At 34.8% G+C, this 24,237-nt stretch overlaps 1 long non-coding RNA gene across 1 annotated transcript in view; it reads right to left on the bottom strand.

The window, feature by feature from the left end:
- Nucleotides 1-14,028: 14,028 nt before the first annotated feature.
- LOC121029682 (uncharacterized) overlaps nucleotides 14,029-24,237 on the bottom strand; it is a 114,855-nt gene continuing 104,646 nt past the window's right edge. The window contains exon 6 of the long non-coding RNA XR_005789836.1: nucleotides 14,029-14,162. This is a non-coding gene — a long non-coding RNA (uncharacterized LOC121029682). The remainder of the gene's footprint in view (nucleotides 14,163-24,237) is intronic.

The raw sequence follows: 24,237 nt of genomic DNA, 5'->3' as shown, positions 1-24,237 counted from the left end.
ATCACATCACCCCAGAGCTGGGAAGTTCAGGGCAAGGGAAAATGATGTGGTTCTCACCCTAAGTAAGAATTAATTTTTCCCCGTCCCAGAAATCGTGTTTAATTTCAGGATAATATGAATAAATATAGAATTACAAAACATAATCAGCTACTGCATTAGTACAGACAATATAGCTGCATTTGACATTCACATGCCAAAATCCTTAGGGCATTTTAATAGGTCCCTTCACAGTGGACTTCAGCCAGTGGAAAGTTGGGTGGAGGGAACCTGACCCTCACACTTCACGCTGATCCATCCTCTTACCTTCCTGTGTTCCCTCTCCCACACATATGAGGAGGAGCAGAAGGCCGGGCAAGCAAGGGGAAGAGAGCCACTTACACCCCCTACCTGGCCCAAACAGAAGCTGTAGGTAGAGAGCAAGAGGAAGCCCCACATTTGCATCCCTTCCCTCTTCAGTCTTGATGTATTTCATGGATCGGTAGAAAGCTCCAGGATTTGCAACCCACACAGGTGTTAGCCCAAGCAGAGATGTGGACTGAGTAGAAATGGTACTTCTTTTGGTAATTTATTAACACATTCAGCAAATAAATTGTATTTATTTTTTGTATATTTTCATGTTTTGACAGCTTAAAGACTGCCCCTCCCAGGGCTAACCAATTCTTCAAGATGGCAAAGAGCCCAGCCAGGAACATGTCTGATATGCAAACTAACCAATCCAGGCATACATCCTCCATGTGGCCGCACACCCCGGGAGGCAATATTCCCCACTTTATTCATCCAAGGCCCATGTGCCAGACAACTACTGACCACTTCTATGGCCCAAAGCCCACTGAAATTATTCACACTAGCCAGCCCTAAACTATTCAACCTACTCTTCTTTTTTGCGGGTGGCCCAGTCGTTTGAGCATTGAACTCTTGATTTCAGTTCAGGTCCCAGGGTCCTGAGACTGAGCACATATCAGGCTCTGTGCTGAATGTGGAGTCTGCTTAAGATTCTCTCTCTCTCTCTCTCTCTCTCTCTCTCTCTCCCTCAAATAAAATAAAATAAATACATAAATAAACAAACTCTGATGAGTAATGCTTCTAAATTCTCAGTGATTAAAAAAAATCAGATAAGTAACTTTACCATAGATGGTTGGATATTGTCCCTGCAATTGCTGCCATGGTCATATGTTTGCTAATTCCTGGAGTGGCCACTTTGTACATTCACAGCTTCGCTAAAGGGGGAAAGAAAAAAAGGGTTGCCCGTTATTTGCATTAATAGAGTTTCATAGATGTTTCCATTGGCATTATTCAGTTTGTTTGTTTAGACTATTTGGTTTCCTTATAATGCTTATATCTAAACATAATATCTAAAAATAATTTTTAATCAAAATTTCCAAACATTCAGAAATCAGTTAGGTTTTGCTATATACTTAATTATTCAGAAATGAGTGAAATTATTTATGAAATAGAAATACACACAATTCTTATTAAATAATAATAACTGTAGTTTGTGAGAAAAATCTATCTTTGTGATCGCAAGATAACAGGAAAAGTTGATCTGAAAAGAATTAGATGAGACTAAGCATATTTACAAGAATGAATTTATGTATCTCTCAGATTGACATCTATAAATTATATTTTGACCACCATTAGATGCAATAAACTTATTCTTCCTAGAAAACCACCTCGATATAACTATATTATATTACGTTATATTATATTATATTATATTATATTATATTATATTATTATGTATATAATTTTATTTTTTAAAAAATTTTTTTTTCAACGTTTATTTATTTTTGGGACAGAGAGAGACAGAGCATGAACGGGGGAGGGGCAGAGAGAGAGGGAGACACAGAATCGGAAACAGGATCCAGGCTCCGAGCCATCAGCCCAGAGCCCTACGCGGGGCTCGAACTCACAGACCGCGAGATCGTGACCTGGCTGAAGTTGGACGCTTAACCGACTGCGCCACCCAGGCGCCCCTGTAATTTTAAAATGAATGAGCAATATATCTAAATTTAATTCTTTTAATTTGAATAAATAAATGATTTCACATAACAGGGGTAGGCAAACTGCCACCTACAGACCAAATCTGGCCTACTGCCTATTTTGGAAATAAAGTTTTATTAAACCATAGACAGGTTCATTCATTTGCATATTGGTTATCACTTTGTTTTGTACTATAACATCAACAGTGACCATATGGCATGCCCAGTGGAAAATACTTATTATCTGCCTTTTTGCTAAAAGTTTGTTAAACTAGGTTGTAGAATAGCATATTCATTTTATAGGAATCACTTAGGAATTTATCTTTAAGACATTCTCAAATGTTTAAAACATTATTTAAAAAAACAATTTGTTTTTATTGTAAAAAAATTCGATTGGTTTGATAATACTTCAAGAATGAGAATTGTCACTCTTTCAAAACAGGTATTGACCAAGAATTTTACTTTGTGTAAGCATATTATATGCCATAAACATTGTACAAGAGCTTATATTTCAAAAGTTTAAAAAAGGGTTCGAGGGGGTCATTCTATTAAATATCAGTGTAAAACTTTTTAGCTAAACTCTAAGGGTTCAGATATTCATACATGCATACAACTTAAAGCACACACAGATATACATCATTGTCTTCATATAGCTTTTGTGTATACCTGTGTGTGTGTGTGTGTGTGTGTGTGTGTGTGTGTGTGTGTGTATTGCAGGGTTATGTACATCTGTGTGGAAAAGTACTCATTCTGTCTCTATGTGCCATTATGTTAATATGAATTAGGTATCTGTGACTATAATCTCCTTATGAACTCTTGTTCATATTTTTTAAGTCGTGTAATAGTAACAAAAATAATGAGGAGCCTCAAGCCATATTTAGGATAAGTTAAATGTGAAAATGTGGTTGTCTTCCCAGCATTCCTTTCACTGTGTTCATCAGTCACACTAATAATCTAATTTTCACACTCTAGTGAGAGAAACCCATCCCCCCTCCATTGCTACAGTCATCAGCCCAGATGCCTATACCAACCACATGCATTTTCCTGAATAAAATGATATTTTCAAAAATGAGCATTTGAGTCCATTTGCATCAATAAGATATGTGGGCAGTTTTCTGGAGAAACAATGGATATAAAATTTCTTCTCTCTCCTGAAATAGCTACAAGGAGCTAACATTTTCTTGTGTGATATACAGATGGGAAGCTGGGAACCACTGTAGATACTCAGAGGAATATCTAGGATTAGTAGGAAGCTGACAGTATGGCATGTAGTGAGGGGTGAAATGGAATTCTTGCTAAAATAAATAGATTTCACTTGCTAACATGAGTAGATTTCTACTTCATTAAAAATAAGTAGATACCTTCATTAAGCAAGACCTGAAAAATTCTTTCTCTTCATCTCAAAGTTAAAGGAGCCAACAAATATACTTTCTGTTTGACAGTTTGATTTTGGTTTGTTGTTACTTCTGTATCAAAGACTCAGCATATCCAGACATATTTCAATCCTCCAGCATAATTCAGGACTCATTAGCTAATCCACTCATTTTTTAAGAGATCTTCACAAACGATATATCAAAACAGTTTTAACTATGATTTTCATGGCTCTTGTCTTACACTGTAACAAAGTAGTACCTACATGGTGCCTAATGATGCCTTATTATGATGAATAAGAAATATTTCAACAACTATGTTATAGTTTTGGCTCATAAACTCCCTGAACTTTGATAATAAACTTAAAATAAATCTCGTCTTCTACAGGTACATTGGCCAAAATGTTATGGTATGAAATAGAAACAATAGATGTACTAAAACTTAAGCATTTAACATTTCTTAATCGTATGCTTGTAACAAATCAACATGTCACTGAAGGAAATTCTTTGGAAAGTATATAAGATTCTATTAATCTACAGATTCTGATCAGAACAGTTGGTCTGTAGGCTATCACCTCTAGCTCAGACTGACAGAGGGTTAAATTTGATTGGTCTGATTTTGCTCCCTCCTGAACCTTGTGGAAAATGAGAGGAAAACAACACCCTCAATATATAAAAGAAAAGATAGATTAAACAGAAATGATTAAATACATCAAGAATATAACGTATTTAAGCTGTAGAGAGGCAATATTGACAATTTCAAGTGGCTGCCCTGGTCTTCCCCAAAACACCCCCTGCTTCTCCATCACTGCCTTCTGCAACCCTGACTTCAGTAACTTACTCTCAGAGGTCATCACGCCCTTCTGCTTCCTAAAGTGTTAAATACTTTTGAGTTAAGGGCTCTCCAATCCTCGGATTATTTGCATTTTAATAAGGAACTACTGACGATTGAAAAACCTTTAGGACTTGAAGGAAAACAATTCTCATATTGCAAGGTGAGGCACTTGCAATTTAATTCATGGTAAAATTCACGATGTGGTTAGGTGCATAATTTAACCTTGTGCAATGCTAATCCTGTTTGAGTAAAAGGAAAATGAGAGACTTGATAATATTTCAAAGTTGCTTTCATTTCAGTCTCTGTAAATGTCTTAGATCAAGTATGGGGGAAATTTTCTTTCCCAAACCGTTTTATTAAACTTTTACTCCAGCCAAGTTTTCTGTACTAAATTATATATTCGTAAACACAGGAACTAACAGTCATGTATCCATACAGAGTAAATCATGCTCTCATTTTCTCTCTGATGTCTGAGTGCATAGACTGTTTGGTGCCCTGTCAGTAATCTGTCCAAATACCACAATAAGTAAACTGGCAATACGCACCTTGGTGCAGACTTGTCTTTCAAATAGAGATTACTAATTGTCTGGAAGGAGCAATACCTGCTATTATCTTCCCTGAAAAATATTTAAAGCACTAAATAATTCAAATATAAATGCCTTCCTTATGCTTGGTCTAGTCTTTAAAAATGACATGCTTTTATAAGTTCCACTGAAGTTTAGGGGGATGAAACAGATGACAAGTAATAAAGGGCAACGAAAAACAACGTAGAAGGAGAAACAGAATTCCAAGTGAGTTTATTGTAAAGAATTGTACTTTTTTTGAGTTTATTTATTTTGAAAGGGAGAGCATGCGCACGTGCATGCCCATGCATGCAAGAGAGAAAGAGAGAGAGAGAGAGAGAAAGGGCGTGCACATGTGAGCAAGGAACGGGCAAGAGGGAGAGAGAGAATCCCAAGTAGGCTGGATCTCAGCCAGCCTCAAAATAATGAGCTGTGAGATCATGACCTGAGGCTAAATCTAGAGTTGGAGACTTAATCTAGAGTCGGACACTTAACCGACTGAGCCACCCACGCACCCCAGGAATTGTACTTTTAAACAGAATGAAGATGAATATAGAATAATCATATTTGTGTGAGATATTATTTAATTTTGTTGCTTAAACAATTAAAAATGATGTTTAATCTACATTAACGAAGTTGATCCAATTATTGTTTAGACAACAGATTCCGTGAAAATAATATCATATGACATCCAGATGTGATAATTCCCTTGGGAAAAAAATCACCTGATATTTATATGGTCTAAGTCCAGGATTGCTAAAGATTAAGAACAGTTAAGGATTATGTTGTTTGGAGATGTTTAAATAAAAAAAAAAAAATCATTTGGATGAAAAAAAAAAGTGAAATTTTCCTTAGAAACTAACCAGGACCCACCAGGAAATCATGGTGGAACAGCTCTCGTAGGATGGGCCTTATCCAAGGACAAGTTATAAGATGGTTTAGAAAACTATGAGATATGTGCAGTACCTTTCCAATGAAGTGTGATGAGCCTTTTCTCATGGAAAGCCATAAAAATAACTGTTGATTTTTCATTTTCCTACCTAAGACAATGAGACATCAGGAAATATCTGTATATAAGTTTTAAAACTGCTGTAGAGCAAAAGCACAAAATGAAAAGAGGATTTGTAGTCATTTCCAAACTTAACCCATTTTATACTTACCTACAAAAATTACAGAATCTTAATTTTCTTACCACATTGTATGAGTTCTGGTCACCAGTTAAATCAGACTTTGTTTTTAAATTTTTTTAATGTTTATTTACTTTTTAGAGAGAGACAGAGACAGAGTGTGAGCAAGGGAGGGTCATAGAGAGAGGGAGACACAGAATCTGAAGCAGGCTCCAGGCTCTGAGCTGTCTGCACAGAGCCCGATGCGGGCCTCAAACCCACAAACTGCAAAATCATGACCTGAGCTGAAGTCAGAGGCTTAACTGACTGAGCCACCCAGCCACCCCTAAATCAGACATTTTTAAATGTAGTTTCTTATTAATAAGAAATTCCAAACAGTAAAAATAAGTTATTTCAAATAATTTTCAAATATTAAAATCTTTTTACTTTGAAAACAATTTTGATTATGTAAATGAACTTATAATTTGATTTTATTGTTTTAAAATTCTAAAGATAATTACAATGAACAATAAAATGACTACCATTTTTGTCCTAGACATTTATAAGCAAATTATATCATCTTAACCTTTAGAGTTTTTTTCTTATGGAAGGAAGCTAATATCATTTTCATCTACAATTGATTGATCCTTGAATAATGGAGGGGTTTGTGGTACTGACCTCTCATGTGCTTGAAAATCCATGTATAATTGTCAACTCCCCTCAAAATAATTAGTAATACCTTACTCTTGACCAGAAGACTTACTGATAACATAAACAGTCCATTCACATGTATTTTGTATGTTATATATATTATATACTGTATTCTTATAGTAAAGAAAGCTAGAGAAAAAGAAAGTGTTATTCAGAAATTCATAAAAGAGAGGAAATACATTTACAATACCGTCTTGTATTTATTTTTAAAAATCCACACATAAGTGGACCCACACAGTTCAAACCTGTGTTGTTCAAGTGTCAACTGTACATCTCTTTTAAGTATTTCTTTTTTATGACTCTTATAGCCAATAGCATTTGCCAATTTTCCTAGAGGAACAGTATTGGGTATTACAGGACATCTATTACTTTACTAAGTGAACTGTGAGAAAAAGGAATTCATCAGAGGACATTTGATTTAAAATCCTGGGTTCAATCACATTACTGACCTGATGGCAGTGTCCTGAACCAATCCATTATTTAATTAAGATTCTATGCTGGCCAGGTCTTCTGTCAGTGTCTGTGCTACCCTCGGGTTCTTGAAAAACAGGCAGATTGAGAAAAGGAACTTTGTATTAGTTTAACTATGGCACTTATCTAACTGGATTTTAATTGTTTCGTTGTTTCCCAGAGTTCCATATAAAACTTGTCTAGTGGGCAACCAATTATTTCATCTTATTGTCCATTACATCTGTTCTATTTCCTATTAAGACTGACACATAGTAAGCGTCCAATAAATCTTTGTTAAATAAATGAAGCATTTTCCCCCATCATAGTAAAATCTTAAAAAAAAAAAAAAAAAAAGAAGGGTAGGGGCACCTGGATGGCTCAGTCAGTTAAATGTCCAACTCTTGATCTTGGCTCAGGTTATAATTTCATGGTTAGTGGGTTCAAGCCCCGCATCAGGCCTTATGCTGACAGCTAGGAGCCTGCTTGGGATTGTCTGTCTCCCCCTCTTTCCGTTCTTCCCTGCTTGCTCTCTCTCTCTTTCTCAAAATAAATAAAAAATAAGTTAAAAAAAAAGAGAGAAGGGTAATCTATCTATGTAAACAGGCATTTTCAACCACATGCATGTCAGGAGTGACAGAGTGACAGAGACAGAGGTCAGGAGTGACAGAGAACCATGGAAATGCTAAGTAAATAGGCCACAAAAATATTACATGCATGAAGGTCACTCTAATGGCATCTGTTAAAAAAAAAGATGTATTTTTAGAGTTAAATTTTAAATTTAGGATTGGGGAGATGAATACAAGCAACTTCAACATTGTTGATAATATTTAATTCTTACTTTGGATGGTGGGTACATGGTTGTTTACTCTGTTATTATTTTGCATAATTTACATACATTAAGATTAAATTATTTTTGCATATGCATAACAGTGCAGATAATTTTTTAAAGGTAAATATAAAATATTCTAATCTTTTATGCCTAAAAAGATTAATGATACCAAATGGATAAGCAATATATACCCCATTGAGACCAGAAATTTTTCTGATCAGAGAGAAAGTCACTGTCAGAAGGTGGCAGTGTAGCACTTTCTTTTCCAAATGAAATAGTTTTTAAAATACCAAATGTCATCCTTCCCAGATACAGGCCTTAGAGCCATGTTCGGTCCTGCAACTTACTTCTCATTGCTGGGGATGTCTCATTACAAGATTAACTGTTTAAAATGCAATGCTAATGTGAAAGTTCTAATTGGGAAATCCTATGCATGTGAAATTAATCTTAAGTAGTTTTATCTAGAATGTTTCCTTTTATGATGTTGGGCATTTCCAAATGTTGCACACTACTTCTATCTGTAGAAAATAAATTGTATGTAGGATAATAATGCACTTTAATATTTTAGATATACAGGTTTCCCTTGTCATCCAAAAGTAGAGCACTCTTATAAAACCTTTCATAGCCAAAATGTTGTAAAGCAAAGAAGCAATTACAATTAATTTATATGGAAAGTTTTTGAGCAGTCCCAGACCCAAAGAGTAACGTCTTTCAGGTTTCTCTGATATGTTAGCACCATCTTGTTAATGGATGCACAAAATAAATCAAGATAAATCACAGATACTCACAGACATAGTTCAAAGCTATGACAACTTGATGTGAGATGCTGAGTGTAGTTCCCAGGGAGAGACCTTGGTGGTTCTACTCTCCCTGCTTGGCTCACTGCAAACCAAGTGCTGAACTGAACTGTACTTTGATTTTTTCTCCCCGCCCCCCCCCCAACCCCGTAAAAGCAAAAATTCCAAACTGGTGTAGCAAGAACTTTGGAACTTTCAAAAAGCAAGGGATACCTTTATATTAAAATGTTGTTCAAGTTTCTTTGTAATCATCTAATGCATAACTAGTATAAACAAAATCCACATCCTTAGCCATTTGTTTAGAAGTAACAATATTGGCAAACATTAAAGTATTATTGATTATGGAAAACAAATCTACATGGAAGGGAATGAAAAGTAACATTTGCCCTCTATAAGGTAAGGAGTGGTAACATTTATCAAAAAAAAAAAAAAAAAAACTTATGCTTTTATTTAGGACTCAGCACTGCACATTAATAGAAAACAATCAGGAAAAAGTAAGACTTTAAAATGGAGTAATATCATGTTATAATATTTATTAAAATGATTAGCTTTGTTGAAGATGTATGAGGGCCCATAGACATGAATGGGAATTGCAATTTCTAATTTTTTATTAAGGTCTAATTTTTTATTAAGTCATCTTTTTAGTGTATTTAATTATTGTGTACTTAAGATGGTTTTAGCCATCCTGGTCTCAAAGATGTATATTTTAAAATTAAAATTATGTAATAATTATTTTATTGACATTAAGAATATAAATTTTATATAATAACAATAATTTAATTACATTCATATGTGTGTTTGTTAAAATTGTAATCACAGAGGATTTTCACTTAAATTGCTTTCAAGGTAAGTCAACATTTAAAAAAAATACAAATTGTATAGAGCAAAAAAACTAGACTTGCAAAATATTTATTCATACTGCTCAAATTTTACATGTCCTTGTATAATAGATGAAAATGGAGGACTACTACTTTTGTTTAACTTTATTTAGCATTATAGTTCTATTAATAGGCCATTTTTATGAAGGTGGTCAAGGATAATATATAGTCCATGCCCTTTTAGAGTAATGTTTATGAACAAAACATGTAATTATGCACTAGTCTTAGTGCTGCTTACATGACATATAGGAGAAATAGGAACAACAGAAACATGAATCAGGAGAGGCATATACGTGAATTATGGATCTTCAATTTCAATATTTGTAAGGTCCCTCTTACTAATGCAAAACAATGCAAAATGCTTATGGGTTATAATTATTCCCCTGAGGGTCAGAGACCAAAAATTATAAAATTGATTCCTAGATATAATGATATCCTTCAAAACGGAACCAACCAGAACCTTTGCTTTCATCTCTGCTCTACTAAGGTCTCTTGTCTGATGTCGAAGTCTTCATTTTTTCTCTCATAGCAGGACACGCTGCATCAAATGTGGTGACATGGATATGCAAGGTGTAGCCCAGCATCTTGTTACACATCACAAACAAGACAGCAAAGTCTATCTTCCAAGAGGTTCTATAAATTGGCCCATGGGATTTTGAGATCTGATACAGCCTTGTCTACTCTAAACCAGAAAACATGCAAACAGCTTCTTCTAACTTCTCTGTTATAAATGCCCCCTGCAAGCCTGCTAGGAATCATTCAAGAATCCCATAAGTTATTAATTTTTTTTACTGTTTACTGATTTGTAAGACCATTTTTCCAGGGGTGCCTGGGTGGCTCAGTTGGTTGAATGTCTGACTCTTGATTTTGGCTCCTGTCATGATCCCAGGGTCATGGAATTTAGCCCTGTCTCAGGCTCTCTCTCTCTCTCTCTCTCTCTCTCTCTCTCTCTGCTTCTCTCCCTTGCTTGTAATCTCTATCTCTCTCTCTAAAAAAAAAGAACCCCATAAATTAGTTTTTTTTACTCACTGATTTGTAAGACCATTTTTCCAGAAGCATATGTACCCACATCACAGAACAATAGTGTAAAGGTATATATAATGCTCATTTTCAGCAGTGAGTTTTAATTTGCTCTTTTCCTTGACATTTTGGAGTACTGGTCTAAGGAAAATAAGAGAAATATTCTCTTAGCCAACACAAGCAATTCCAGAGAAAGATTTCATCCCTTGGTGATGAAAATATTACATTCATATCTTAATGACATCAGTTCATAGGCTTTTTGACTCAGAGTTCTCCAAAGGCAATCACAGATCCATAAAGTGTCCCCCAAGGCTAGATTTTTGTCAACTGTTCCAGTTGCCGGGTTTGAGGAAGCCCAGAATCAGACCCACCTGTCTGATAGCACTGCTACACATCACTGAGGAGCATAAATCCATTCAGTTAAGTATGCTCAAAATTCAGAGTGTAACTGTATGTTAAGGATGATATTGATAATAAAGTTTCCTCGTACAGTTTGAAGTTTTTCTCCAGTATTATGTATAGATACAATGCTGAGAAATCTTAAGAAACCTTTTTAGTAATTTTACATCATATTTGTGTTGCAATTTGGCTCATCTCTATGTCGTCAGATCCTCTTCCACATTTTATTTTCTTCAGATGATCTTGAACGGTGAATTTACCATTCCCATAGTAAGTCAGAATTTGGCTGTAGTGAAATTTTTAAGAGCATTTTCATTTGGAGGTGAAGTTTGGTTTCTAACAGCCAGAAAGATGATGTTTTTCACCAATAGTATTACTAGAATGACTCATGAATGGCTTCCATTTAAAAAGATATTGCATTTATTAATGGTTGTTTTAAATAACTTCTCTTTCAAAAAAGTATATCCTTTCTTGTCACTTATTTCACAGACATCTGAAGATGAAATTCAATCTTTAATAAGTAAACTTGCATTATCAATTCACACACATACTTTTTCTTCTATCTCAAGTATTAATTTTCATATGATTATATGTATTCTAGATTCTGGCTTCTAAGAGAATAAAAGTAAAGTAAGATCTATGTCTCCTTTGAAAATCTTTTGGATTTGTGATAAATTTGTGAAAATACTCCTTAACCTTCATGAATTTTCAATATTGATTTACCATTATGAAATATTTTCACACTATCTTGAAATACATTTGAATTACCTGAGAATTTCCAAATGGTAGCTTTGATGACATTATTGCCAAGATCAATTTATAATCACAGGATATTTTAATCCAGTTAAAAGATTATGGAATGATATAGATTTCATTTGTATTTATATAAAGCTTCAGTCTTATACTATATCAAGAGTAGTCGAATGATTCTTATCTCAAGAAGAGTCCTAAGTTCCAAACTATGGCTAATGATCACTATGGTGGACTGAATAATGTTCTCCCAAAGAGATCCATGTCCCAATTTCCAGAATCTGTGAATGTCACATAACATAGCATCATGTAAGTGTAGCTATCAATAGTGAGATGAAGGAAATACTTCAAAGTAAAATATTTGTAAGATATTATCATTTCCAAGGGGATTCTCCAAAGTTTTGTGGTTTGTTCGTATGGTTTTGATGTTTTGATTTTGGTTTTATTCTCCTAAACTCTTATTGTTTATAATATAGACATATAAATGATGTAGGAACATCACAATATAAAATTAAGCCAGTTTGAATATCACTTCTTATTCTTTTGGCCATTCCTAGTGTGAACTTTTGTAGTTATAAATGCTAAACAACATTATGGGGACTATAGCCTCAGTTATTTAGCAATTCAACCTGAGGGTCCTGCTATTCTCTGTGAGAATGCCCTTCAACTCCTATCATAGCAAAAACAACAGAAATGTAAAACCTACAAATAAAAAGAAAAATTCAATTTTCACCTTTGGGGGAGTATTCATGCTCTGGAATTTACTCATACCATAAAGATGAATTCCGAATCTATAGATACTCTCAAAATGTTTATATATAGCTTTCTCTTCTTAATTATCTTTGGGATAACACTACTATCATGTTTTGTTGTTTATTGAAATCAAGAATTAAAGAAACACATACACAACTTATTCATTCAATCCCAAATTCTACCTATGTCTTCTAAATATTTTATTGCTCTCACTTTCTCTTTTTTTGTTAATGGCATCTTATATTTTCACATTTATCTTCACTGTCCACTCAAATCCATCGGGTCTCTGGATGTGCAACATTCATTATTTTCCTGCCGTTAGCAAAATGCTTTTAATATCTCCTCTCTCACTTTATTTGTGCCCTAGGTAATTTTATCAAGCCTCATATCTTCAGAAAAATTCTATATGCTGATGACACCCACATTTTATTTCAAGACCCTAATGTAAAGATGAACTCATGCATTCAACTACCTACTCGTCATTTCCATTTTGATTTTTAATAAACATATGAAAGTTAATAAGATAAAACAGAACATTTGGTTTTCCTTTCAGATCTGCTTCTCTGTCTCTTTACCACCTTATTAAATGTCACAACTATTCACCTGATTGCTAAGGCCAAAATCCTAATATTTATGATTGATTCATCCTTTTAATCATACTCTACGTCCTTTATACCAGCAAGTCCTATTGGGTTAACCTAATAACCTTGTTACTTCTCAACACCTTCCCCCTCTGGTTCAAACCACTATAGTCTCTCACTTAGACTACAGTAATAACCACCCTTCCAGTACTCCCTCTTCTACACTGCTCCCATACAATGATTTGTCAACATACCAGTCAACATATTTTATACATTTAAATCATATCATATCATCACACCCCTATTTACAACTCTTCAATGAATTCTGATCACTTGAAATCAACTTCAAAAGTCTAACATGGCTAATGGGACTATATGGTCTGGCTCCCATGTATTTCCCCAACTTTTCCTCCTCACTCTTTCATTTAGTTCTTCTTTCCTTCTCCCTAGTCCTCATTTCCACTTCAAGGCATTTGTTATTGCTAATTCTTCTGCCAGGAACCCTGTTCCTGCTGATATTTACCTGACAATTCCCACTCCCACATTTAGTTCTCTGATTAATCGAAGTGTCCTCAGAGAAACCTTCCCTTACCACTCAATCTAAATTATCTACTGCACCTTTACCTCCCTTAGGGTGCATTTATATATAATTTGGCTTCCCTATGAGAATGTAAACACTATAAGAGCAGGGATTTTACATATTTCACCTCTGCATTTCAGCACCAGGGACAATTCATAGAACCTGAAAAGTCACACAGTTAGTTTTATTTGGTAAAAGATTAGGAAAATTTATATTGATAACTAACTAATTATAAAATTTGTGTAATATTCCTAATAATATTTACATCTTTTCTATTTTTATTCTAAGTTTCTTCTGACTCAGAAATACGTCCTTGGAATGGAGTCATATGACAGAAGGGAGTGCTATGAACAAAAATACTTATTTACCATGCTGGAATTAGGTCCCATTTTGAATACATGCATTGATATAAGAATTAGTATCTTGAGAGTACATTCATTCATAGGTGGGTTGATAAAATTGTGGGTCTGTAATTGCAAAGTTGATAGGCAGACGTAATTCACTATGAGGGCCCAGACTGAGTAGCAAATTATCTCCTAAATATTATGGACTTCAACTGAACTGAAAGAAAATAGATGAAGATAGTTGTTACAGTCTGATTGAACAAAGGATGGATGTCAATATTGGTATATATATTTATGCTATTATAAGCTTAGTGGCTATCTTTAAGTTTAGTCTCAATAAGATAAACCACTGATCATAGAAAAATATCTACTTTTATCCATCAATATAAAAAATTCTGGTAGCTATGTCTCTAACATAGAAATGAAAAATTACTTTAGAGAAAACAGTTAAATTAGAGGATTGTGTTAGAGTTTGCACTATTTCATTTTTTTTTTGACTTAGCTCTAATCAGCCAAACTTCAAATTCTCAACTATTTTATATTGATATTTTCAGTCACTTAATTAAAATAGCAAGTGCAGAAAATTGCATTTAATGTCTCAAATCAATGAATGTTAAATGTTCTCAAAGTGCAAATATTCATAAGTTCAAAGCCTATATTTATGAATAATAACAAATCAACTTTATACAAAGAAGTTGGACACAAAAATTTTCTTGATTATTGAAAACAGACATGGCGTATCTATATTGTGAATATCTTTTTTTTGTTGTGAATATCTAATAGTGAACTATTATTTAGTAGTTAGCTGCCCTACAATGCCTTTAACCTTTATGTTAAAAAGAGAAAAGGTGGGGCGCCTGGGTGGCGCAGTCGGTTAAGCGTCCGACTTCAGCCAGGTCACGATCTCGCGGTCCGTGAGTTTGAGCCCCGCGTCGGGCTCTGGGCTGATGGCTCAGAGCCTGGAGCCTGTTTCTGATTCTGTGTCTCCCTCTCTCTCTGCCCCTCCCCCGTTCATGCTCTGTCTCTCTCTCTGTCCCAAAAATAAATAAAAAAAATAAAAAAGCTATTTCTTTAAAAAAAAAAAATTAAAAAAGAGAAAAGGTTAACTCAGAGAAGCATGTTTTACATAAATGATTAATAGGTTATTAGGGCAAATTTTCATTTTATTTTATCTTTTTTCATCAGAAGCATTTTGTAAAGTTAATTTATTTATTTTGAAAAAGAGAGTGCAGGAGGGGGAGGGGCAGAAAGAGAGGGAGACAGAGAGAATCCCAAGCAGGCTCCCTTGGATTCTGATGTTGGGCTCAATCTCATGAACCATGAGATCATGACCTGAGCTGAAATCAAGAGTTGGGCGCTTAACCAACTGAGCTACCCAGGCGCCCCTCGTCAGAAGTATTTTGAAGTTGAGTCCAGAATACATTACCATTTGATTGTCATGACTTGCTCTTATATGACTCATACCTCTGTTCTCTCATTTAGGTATATTTTCTTCCTGGTTTAACTGAATATATCCAATTTTAACATAATTTAAGAATTTAGATAAAAAAATCTATGTAACCATGTATACTTTATTGGGCATCAGAGTGGGATACTTGGAGAGACATGGAGAGACAAAACAAATATTTTGCAATAAGGAGGGAAAAAGGAATCTGATAAATTTCAAAATAAGTCACAAATAGATATAGGAACATAACTGTCTCACAAGACATGTTTTAAGTGAAATCAGCATCCATTTCAGCTGCACTATACAGCAAGCAGTATAGTGTATTGGTTAAGAGACCAGGGTTTAAAGCCACTACACTCCTGGCTTAAATTCTGACTATACCAAAAAAGTATCCTGGGCAAATTGATTCTTTGTTCTTCAGTTTCCTTTTCTATAAAATGGGACTAGTAACAATAACTACTTCATGCAGTTGTCATTGTTTTAATTTTGTACATTACTATGAAAATGTCTTACAAAGTGCTTGATATGTAGTATGTTCTTAGCAGTTATCTGTATATATTCCCTTCAGTATGTATAGAGTAAGTTCTTTGATTTAAAAAAAAAAAAAGTTTGGAAATTTTGCATGTTTTGTCCTTATCCATCCATATTCTCTGTTTTTTTTAATATTCTTAACAATTATTCTAAAACTATAGCTGCAAGAGTCCCAGATTGGATTCCCAATGTTGGCACCTCTTGTATACTGTTTATTTACACTGAAATCTTTCTTGAAGGATCTTGGTTGTTTTCATAAGGAAGAGGATCTAACAGCAAAAATCACCATGCCGTATTTCCTAAATATTGAAGTGAACTGGGCCAATTGACTGGGCCAGTGTTTGCACAGGATCCTCTCCAAAGACATCCAGACCAAAAGCCTAAGCATATGAAATTCAAGAAAAATTTATGCATACTAAATGCATTGAATCAAGGAAAATGTGGGAGAAAAAAAGGCCCTATTCAATATATATATTATTTTTCCAACAATATGAAACAAAGTACAATTTAGCACTTGATTAAATTCAGTTGAAGGTAAAATATATAATCTAGAGTTCATAGTCTAACATCATTTAGTTATTATGTGCTTTAATCCTCCTTAAAAATAGTATATTCTAGATACCAGTTTCTTCCCAAGTTTCAGATTGATTTTTTTCCAGTTATTTTTCTGTTCATTTTTTCAATATACTTACTAAATGCATGTTTTCTGGAACCTAACTGTGTACTCTGGATTGTATCTCAAAGAGAGAATCCAGGTATCCATTTACATTTTCCCTTGTATGTGTAGTTATACTAACGTATAAAAGACTCCAGTAGTTTTACATGACTCAGCATTGCTGCACTGTTATTTTGTATTGAGTCAAATTAATCACACTTGAACAACTTTTAAAAACTATGGCTCAAGAGGTGTCAAACTATTAAATATTTTTCTATTATAAGGACAGAGAATTGTTCACTGCAGAGAATAAAGTACCACTTTTGCATATATTACACAAACATTTTATGCTTCATGAAACCACAATAAATTTTCTTGCTGATTACTCGTGTAATCTAAGGATCTCCTGCTGTTTTATAGAGAGTCTTATTAATTTCACTCAAGTAGTAAAATTAGCACCTGTAGAGAACTCTTTAAGATTTTTTAACTTTTATCATATTAGTAATAACCTACTTCATTTATCATAGAACAGTTGCTTTACTCTGTCTATCTATTTAGCTTTGGTGTTCTCTGCATTTAATTTTTTTTTTTTTTGAAAAAAGAAGGCAGAATTGGATATGGAATAATATGGTAAGAAATCTTAGCCTTCAATTCAATCAGATTTAAATAAATCAGGCTCTGAAGTTAGCTAAGCATCCCAGACTTAAAGAAAGAATGAAAGAAAGAAAGAAAGGGAGGAAGAAAGAGAGAAATGTACCTGTCCTTTGATGGATAGCATTATTGGATACAACTTAACACAATTATGGAATGATTTACTGAATAGTACTCTCATGGCCTGAGCAAGTTAATAAACTTTCTTTTTGTCACTGTGAGAAGCACTACTAAACATTTTTCACTGTCTCCTTCAGAAGTATTTCATACCCAATGAATTTATATTTATTTGTTAGGCTGCATCCATATTTGAAGTGAACCAAAATATTCTCTGAGACTTCCCTGCATTCCAACACAGGAAGAGCCACAGCAAAATCATGAAGATTGGTTCAGTGGTGCAGCCTGAGTCAGTTGGGGAAACTGAAGGAAGGTTCAGGAATAAATGAATTTGGGTAGAGAATGGTTTGCAAGGTAGAAAAGAAAGCATACTCTTACTAAATTCCTACTGCCAGACCATATGCTGGATGAATTCCTTAAGGCTTCTCTTTCATCCTCCTCCTGAGTATCATGGAGTCTAAGGAACATGGCTTAGTTAGTTCAGCTTGTCTTCTGTGAGGGCAGAATTCACACAGTAGTCTGAACACAAAGTAGCCTGAAGCCTGAACTCAAGCTTTTCTTGTATAACAGCATATTGTTTCTGGAGAAGGTGGAAATCGCCTCAGACAAAACTAATAAGAACTTACATTTTATGTGATCTCCCAAATAAAGAGTTGGTTTACTTCTTTCTTTGTTCCTCTTTTCTTTCTTTTTTTCTCTAGCGTCCTGTCTTTTTACCTTGCTTTGACTTTTTATTTGATCTCAGTCACGCTCCCTCATTTTTTTATGCTGAAGCGAAGTGGTATGCACATGGAAGATGCTTGAAGTTTTAAAACCGTTTTAAATATACAGTTTTAACTTTAAATATAAAGTTTTAAATATACACTGAAGCATGGAATCTGGAGTCAGAATGTCTGGGTTTAAAACCCAGCTTTAGTTTTTATTACCTTCATGAACATGGACATAGTATAGCACCTTGTTCACCAATACATTACTAAAAAATGAGGACAATAAGAGTTATTACTTAATATAACTATGTTAGCATTAATGAGTTAATATATTCCAAAGTTTAGTATAGATTTCTTCCATTTATTAAGGGTAATATAATATATACCATTTCATAAGACAACTTATTTTTTGTATTTAAAAAAAATGTTTAATGTCTATTTGTTTTTGAGAGAGAGAAACAGAGCATGAGCAGGGGAGGGGCAGAGAGAGAGAGAGAGAGAGGGAGACATAGAATCTAAAGCAGGCTCCAAGGCCTGAGTTGTCAGCACAGAGACTGATGTGGCGTTCAAACTCATGTGGGGTGAGATCATGACCTGAGCCGAAGTGGGATGCTTAACCAACTAAACCACCCAGCAGCCCCAAGACAGCCTATTTTTATTGCTTTTCCTACAAGATGTCCCCCTATCATCCTTCCTGTATTTAATAGCACCATAGATGTCCTAGATCAACTTCCTTGAGTAATACTTTCTGGGAATTGACCTCCATCCTTCTTTTCTATCATTCCAAATTTGTTCCTTGAAACATTACATATTATGTTTACTTTATTTCTTTTATTGGTTTGGCACTGCAGTTCATTCTCATTTAGGGAACTTCTATCCTAACAGGTCCTGTATGCCATTTTAATACTTTTCCTTCTTGTTCTTTGTTTTCTAGTCATTTCTTTGCTAATATTAGAAGCTTCTCCTTCTTCAGTTCTTCACTTGCCTATAAGACATCAAAGTGCATAAATTCAGTAGACAATTGGTTATAGATTTCTGGTGCTTTGAACAGAAGTCTTTCTGAAAATGTAGCTTTAGGAGATACAGGAATACAATTGGTAATCAAAGCCATGAGGGTGGATAGAGTAAACATGGTGGCAAAATAAGAGCCTTAGAGTGAACAAAAGTAGCCAAATGTGTAAAAGTCTGAGAAGTCAGAGTGGTAGTTCAGATACACACTTTCATATGCTGATGGGAGGTTAAGCGATATGAGAGGGAAGAAAATCCATTACCTTTAGTGACACATTATCTATAAATATCTTGATATCTGCTATTGACTGTCTCCCGGTTACAGTCAGCTCCCACAGAGAAGGTGGGGAGAGTTGGGATTTAGAGTATAGCTAAAGCAACTGGCCAAAGACAGGGGGAATGACATCTCTTTCACTGCGACTAGAGAAATGAAGTAACAGATGAACGCATACTATGGTGGTTGTATGGCTTCTATTTACTCTGAGAAGTAGAAGAAAATTGAAAAGGGAAAACTTGGAGAGAGTGGAGGAGTTTGAAATTCTGATTGAGAAAGTGAGATTATGACTGGGGTGACAGGGAAACCAAGTAGCGACTGTGGATCAGCTCACATTAATAGTTGTGACAGAGGGGGCTCCTGGATGGCACAGTCAGTTTAGCTTCCAGCTCTTGATCTCGGCTCAGGTCATGATTTCACAGTTCGTGAGACTGAGCCCTGCACTGAGCCTGAAGCTGTTTGGGATTCTCTCTCTCTGTCTCTCTGTCTCTCTCTCTCTCTGTCTCTCTGTCTCTCTCCCTCTCTTTCTGCCCCTTCTCAAAATAAATAAACTTACTGTGATAGAGGATTGGGATAGTTCTGATCTTTTTGGACAGTAATGTTCTATAGCAGTAATCATCAGCCCAATGGCTGACCAAGAGAAAGTGAAAAGTTTCTTCATTCAGTGATGAATGATGCTAGGTTCATGTAGTTAAAAGTTAATGGGGAAAACGATGATGGTATTATGTAAATAAGGTCAATTTAAATTTTTCAATCTTACCTTTTCCTTTTCTAATTACTTTCATTGAAATGGAATTGTTCCCCATGTTTTTTGGATTTATATTTCATTTCAACTAAAGGCTGCATTAGTAATTTTTGTAGAAGAGTTTTCTAGCTACGATTGCTATTTAATAAAATACCCTACAACTTAATGACATAAAATAACTCTTTTATAATGCACATGGATTATGTAGGTTAAGAATTCAACCAGAGAACTATAAAAGAGAAATTGCACTCGACACTTGTTAAATGTGGCAAGGAATATTTTATTCAAGACTATCACAATAGGAGTCAAGACTATTGGAATAGGGGAGAGAGATTAAACCCAACTCCACTGAAACAAAAGAGCAGGGAGATTTTTAAATACTGAGGTGAACAAATGGAAGAGTACTGGAGGACATTGGAGGAAGGGCGGTCAATGTGATTAGGTCATTGTATTTGCTAATCTATTGAGTTAGGCTCCTACCCTCCCACAAAGAATCAGAGATAGAAGTAATATCTCTTTTAATAATTGCATTTTGGCTCCCAGGGCCTTGATAGAGACAATCTTATAGAAGATTTCATTCTCAAAGAACCAGGAAAAGAATCTACAATTGCAAGCTTTCTAAAGTAAATCCTCCAAGAAAAGGAAGGTCAGGGACCTATAGTTAGAAAGAAGCTTATCTTAAGTTTAGTCAAGATGTGGGGAACTTTCAGGCCTTCTTAGTCAGCAAGGAGGTAAGCTTATTTCATTTACAGAAATAACATGGACATAAGTATTCAGACATAAGTATGCATTGATAACTGCTTTTGGGAAAGCAGAAAACTAGGTGAAAAACTATGAGCAACAGTCAGTAGGCAGAGATCTCACTTCTCCTTGAGATATGTATAATCCGTATCATAATAGAAATCATCTGCCAAAACCCTGAAAATAATAAAGTACCACATATTCTTTTTTAGTTGTGCAGATTTTGTATATTATTCATCATACCATAGGAGAACCCAACTCTCAGATCAAAACAAGCCTTGCTTTATCAGAAGTTATATGTACAGGTTTACATTTGGTGTGTGCCCCACAAGTATACTAACAATTCAGACTTTGTATATTTTGATAAAACTTTTCACAAATTTGTAAAACATTCTAACTTTACAAAGAACAACTTTAGATTTCAGATATGTCTGTTAAACCATTCTCAAAAATCTACACATGGGAGTTTAAATTGGTACTACTTAAAAATCAATTTTACGGTCAGTTTTTGAGTCTGGTTAGATTTAGCCCCACATTTTCCAATCTCCTCTGCAGTTATAATGTAAAGAGTGAATTATTGCACAGCATGAACGACCTGAAAAGATCTTATTCCCTAGGTTCTGTGGTGTGATGGTGGGACGGATGCTTATAATTGCTGTTGATGAAAGTCAGCAATGCACAAACCAGAAGTTTGATGGAAAGATCTCCTAATAGAAACTTAAAATTTCTGTAGATAATTAATATTTTTGTTGTTGTTCAATTTGTTGCATTTGCAGTTTTGCTTCGGTCCAGATAACCTAATGAGCTGCATGTTTTGCTACACTTGGCAAAAATAGAGTTCAGATATCATACTTCAAGAGCTCAAAGGAAGAAAAAATAAAAACTTTACCTCTGATTAAAATATACTTGGGTAGAAGCTTTCTCCCCCAAATCTCGAGGATGTAATTGTGACAATGAAAATTGTGACAATGTAAGATAAGATAAATACTGGTAATGTTTCATGGACCCAAATTACCTTTCTTATTATTTTGCAAAGTGACAAGTTGTAATTCCAGATTAAGTCTGCACATCAGGTAGCCTGTCTTTATTAGTTTGTAAAATGAAAAGTTGCATAGGACAGAAACTATATCTATATATGTGAAATAATCTCAGAGAATTGGCATTTCAATTATTTTGACCATTATCACAAATGTCAGAATGGTCTGATTTCCACATACATAATAAAAATATCCAGATATCAATATAATTATACATATATATGTATTATCTTTCCACCTTCACATAATATATATGAATACAATATTTTATATAGGTGCTACAAAAATTGATATCATGTTATCTCTCTAGTGACATATAGCATAACTTTATATTGCACTTATGACGAGTGAAGTGAAGGGAAAAAAGTATGAAACTCATTTGAATATAATACAGCCAAATTGAGCTATAGGACATAGTGTTGGAGATAACTTAGCCTAATAACAGACTAGTTTTCCATTTCCATTGCATACACATGCATAAACTGACTCACTAAAAGCAAAGTGTGTATACACAAGATGAAGTAAATATTCACTGGATTAAAAAGAAAACACAAAGAAAACCTAATATATCAAAATAGCTCATTGATATGTGAATCCTGAATAATCTTTTATACTAAAAAATTCTCTAAATTCTCAATGTTAACTTAATGTCATGTGTAGATTTATTTATTTTTAAATTTTTAGTATTTATTTTTGAGAGAGAGAGATAGAGCATGAGCAGGGTAGGGTAGAGAGAGATGGAAACACAAAATCCAAAGTAGGCTCCAGGCTCTGAGCTGTCAGCACAGGGCTGAAAGCAGGGCTTGAACTTGTGAACCAGATCATGACCTGAGCAGAAGCTGGATGCTTAACCAACTGAGCCAAGTGCCCCTATTTTTTTGTTTTTTAAAGTTTTATTTATTTTGAGACAGAGAGAGAGAGAGAGAGTAAGCTGAGAAGGGGCAGAGAAAGAAAGAGAGAGAGAATCCCAAACAGCCTCCATGCCAACAGAACTGGCTCAGAGCTTGATGTGGGGTCAGATCTCAGGAACCATGAGATCATGACCGAGGTGAAATCAAGAATTGGACACTTAACTGACTGAGCCACCCAGGCGCCCCTGTCATGTGTAGATTTAGTGTTAGATGTAGTGATAGCCAAGTGACGTCTTTTAAGTCATCTTAATTCCTTGTTGCTGTTCTTTCTCCTCTTTCTCCTCCCTACGATCTTCTCTGGTCTCCTCTCCCTCCTTTTTATCTTCCTCCTCCTTTGTTCTCTTTTTCTTCTTTTTATTCAAAAAATGAACATAATATGTCTATATATGATGAGAAAACCTGATCATCTTTTTTTTTTTTTTAATTTTTTTTTCAACGTTTATTTATTTTTGGGACAGAGAGAGACAGAGCATGAACAGGGGAGGGGCAGAGAGAGAGGGAGACACAGAATCGGAAACACGCTCCAGGCGCTGAGCCATCAGCCCAGAGCCCGACGCGGGGCTCTAACTCCCAGACCGCGAGATCGTGACCTGGCTGAAGTCGGACGCTTAACCGACTGCGCCACCCAGGTGCCCCAGAACCTGATCATCTTAACAATGGTAAAATCAAGTACAATTAATATTTTGCTCGGGGCACCTGGGTGGTTCAGTCAGTTAAGCGTCTGACTTTGATTCAGGTCATGATCTCACAGTTAGTGAGTTCAAGCCCCGCATCAGGCTCCTTGCTCACAGCTCGGAGCCTGGAGCCTGCTTTGGATTCTGTGTCTCCCTCTTTCTCTGCTCCTCCCCTGCTTGCACTCTGTCTCTGTCTCTCTCTCTCAAAAATAAATAAACATTAAATTTTTTTTTTTTTTGCTTAAACTTGCATGAGAAATGATAAACACATTTCACTTTAATTATTTCAACATAGAATATATGGATATTTAGGAGCACTAAACTGGTTTTAAAATAAAATTAACTTTAACTCAACCTAAGATAAAGCATACTTATCCAATGGTTATTTGTAATAAATAGTTTTAAATAAACTAGTCAATAAACATTCAAAAGATACCTTTAGAAGCAACTAACATGCATTTTTCCTGGCCAGAAGTAACTAAAACTTCTCCCTATCCCCAAACAGCAATATTTCATGATGCGTTTACAGATTTTAATCAGAACTAGAATCATAAAAGTTCCTATACTCCTAAATACTGTACTGGGTGTTATAACATAGTGAATCCGGCAAAGGTTTGAGTTGATGCTAACTTGTTAATCAACTGGAAGAATGAGAGTACAGAAAGCTGAGGGAGCTCAATACAAGGCATTTCTTATCAAGTATACTGAGTGGCAATTTAGTAGCTGCAAAGAATGAATGCATTTCTTTTTTTTTTTTTTTTAATCTTGCAAAGTAATTTCAACCTACGATGTAA

The sequence above is a fragment of the Herpailurus yagouaroundi genome, unplaced genomic scaffold (genome assembly GCF_014898765.1).
Source record: "Herpailurus yagouaroundi ecotype Mexico unplaced genomic scaffold, PumYag 28, whole genome shotgun sequence".
In the NCBI taxonomy this organism is placed as follows: domain Eukaryota; kingdom Metazoa; phylum Chordata; class Mammalia; order Carnivora; family Felidae; genus Herpailurus; species Herpailurus yagouaroundi.
This window is presented reverse-complemented; position numbering and strand designations above follow the sequence as displayed.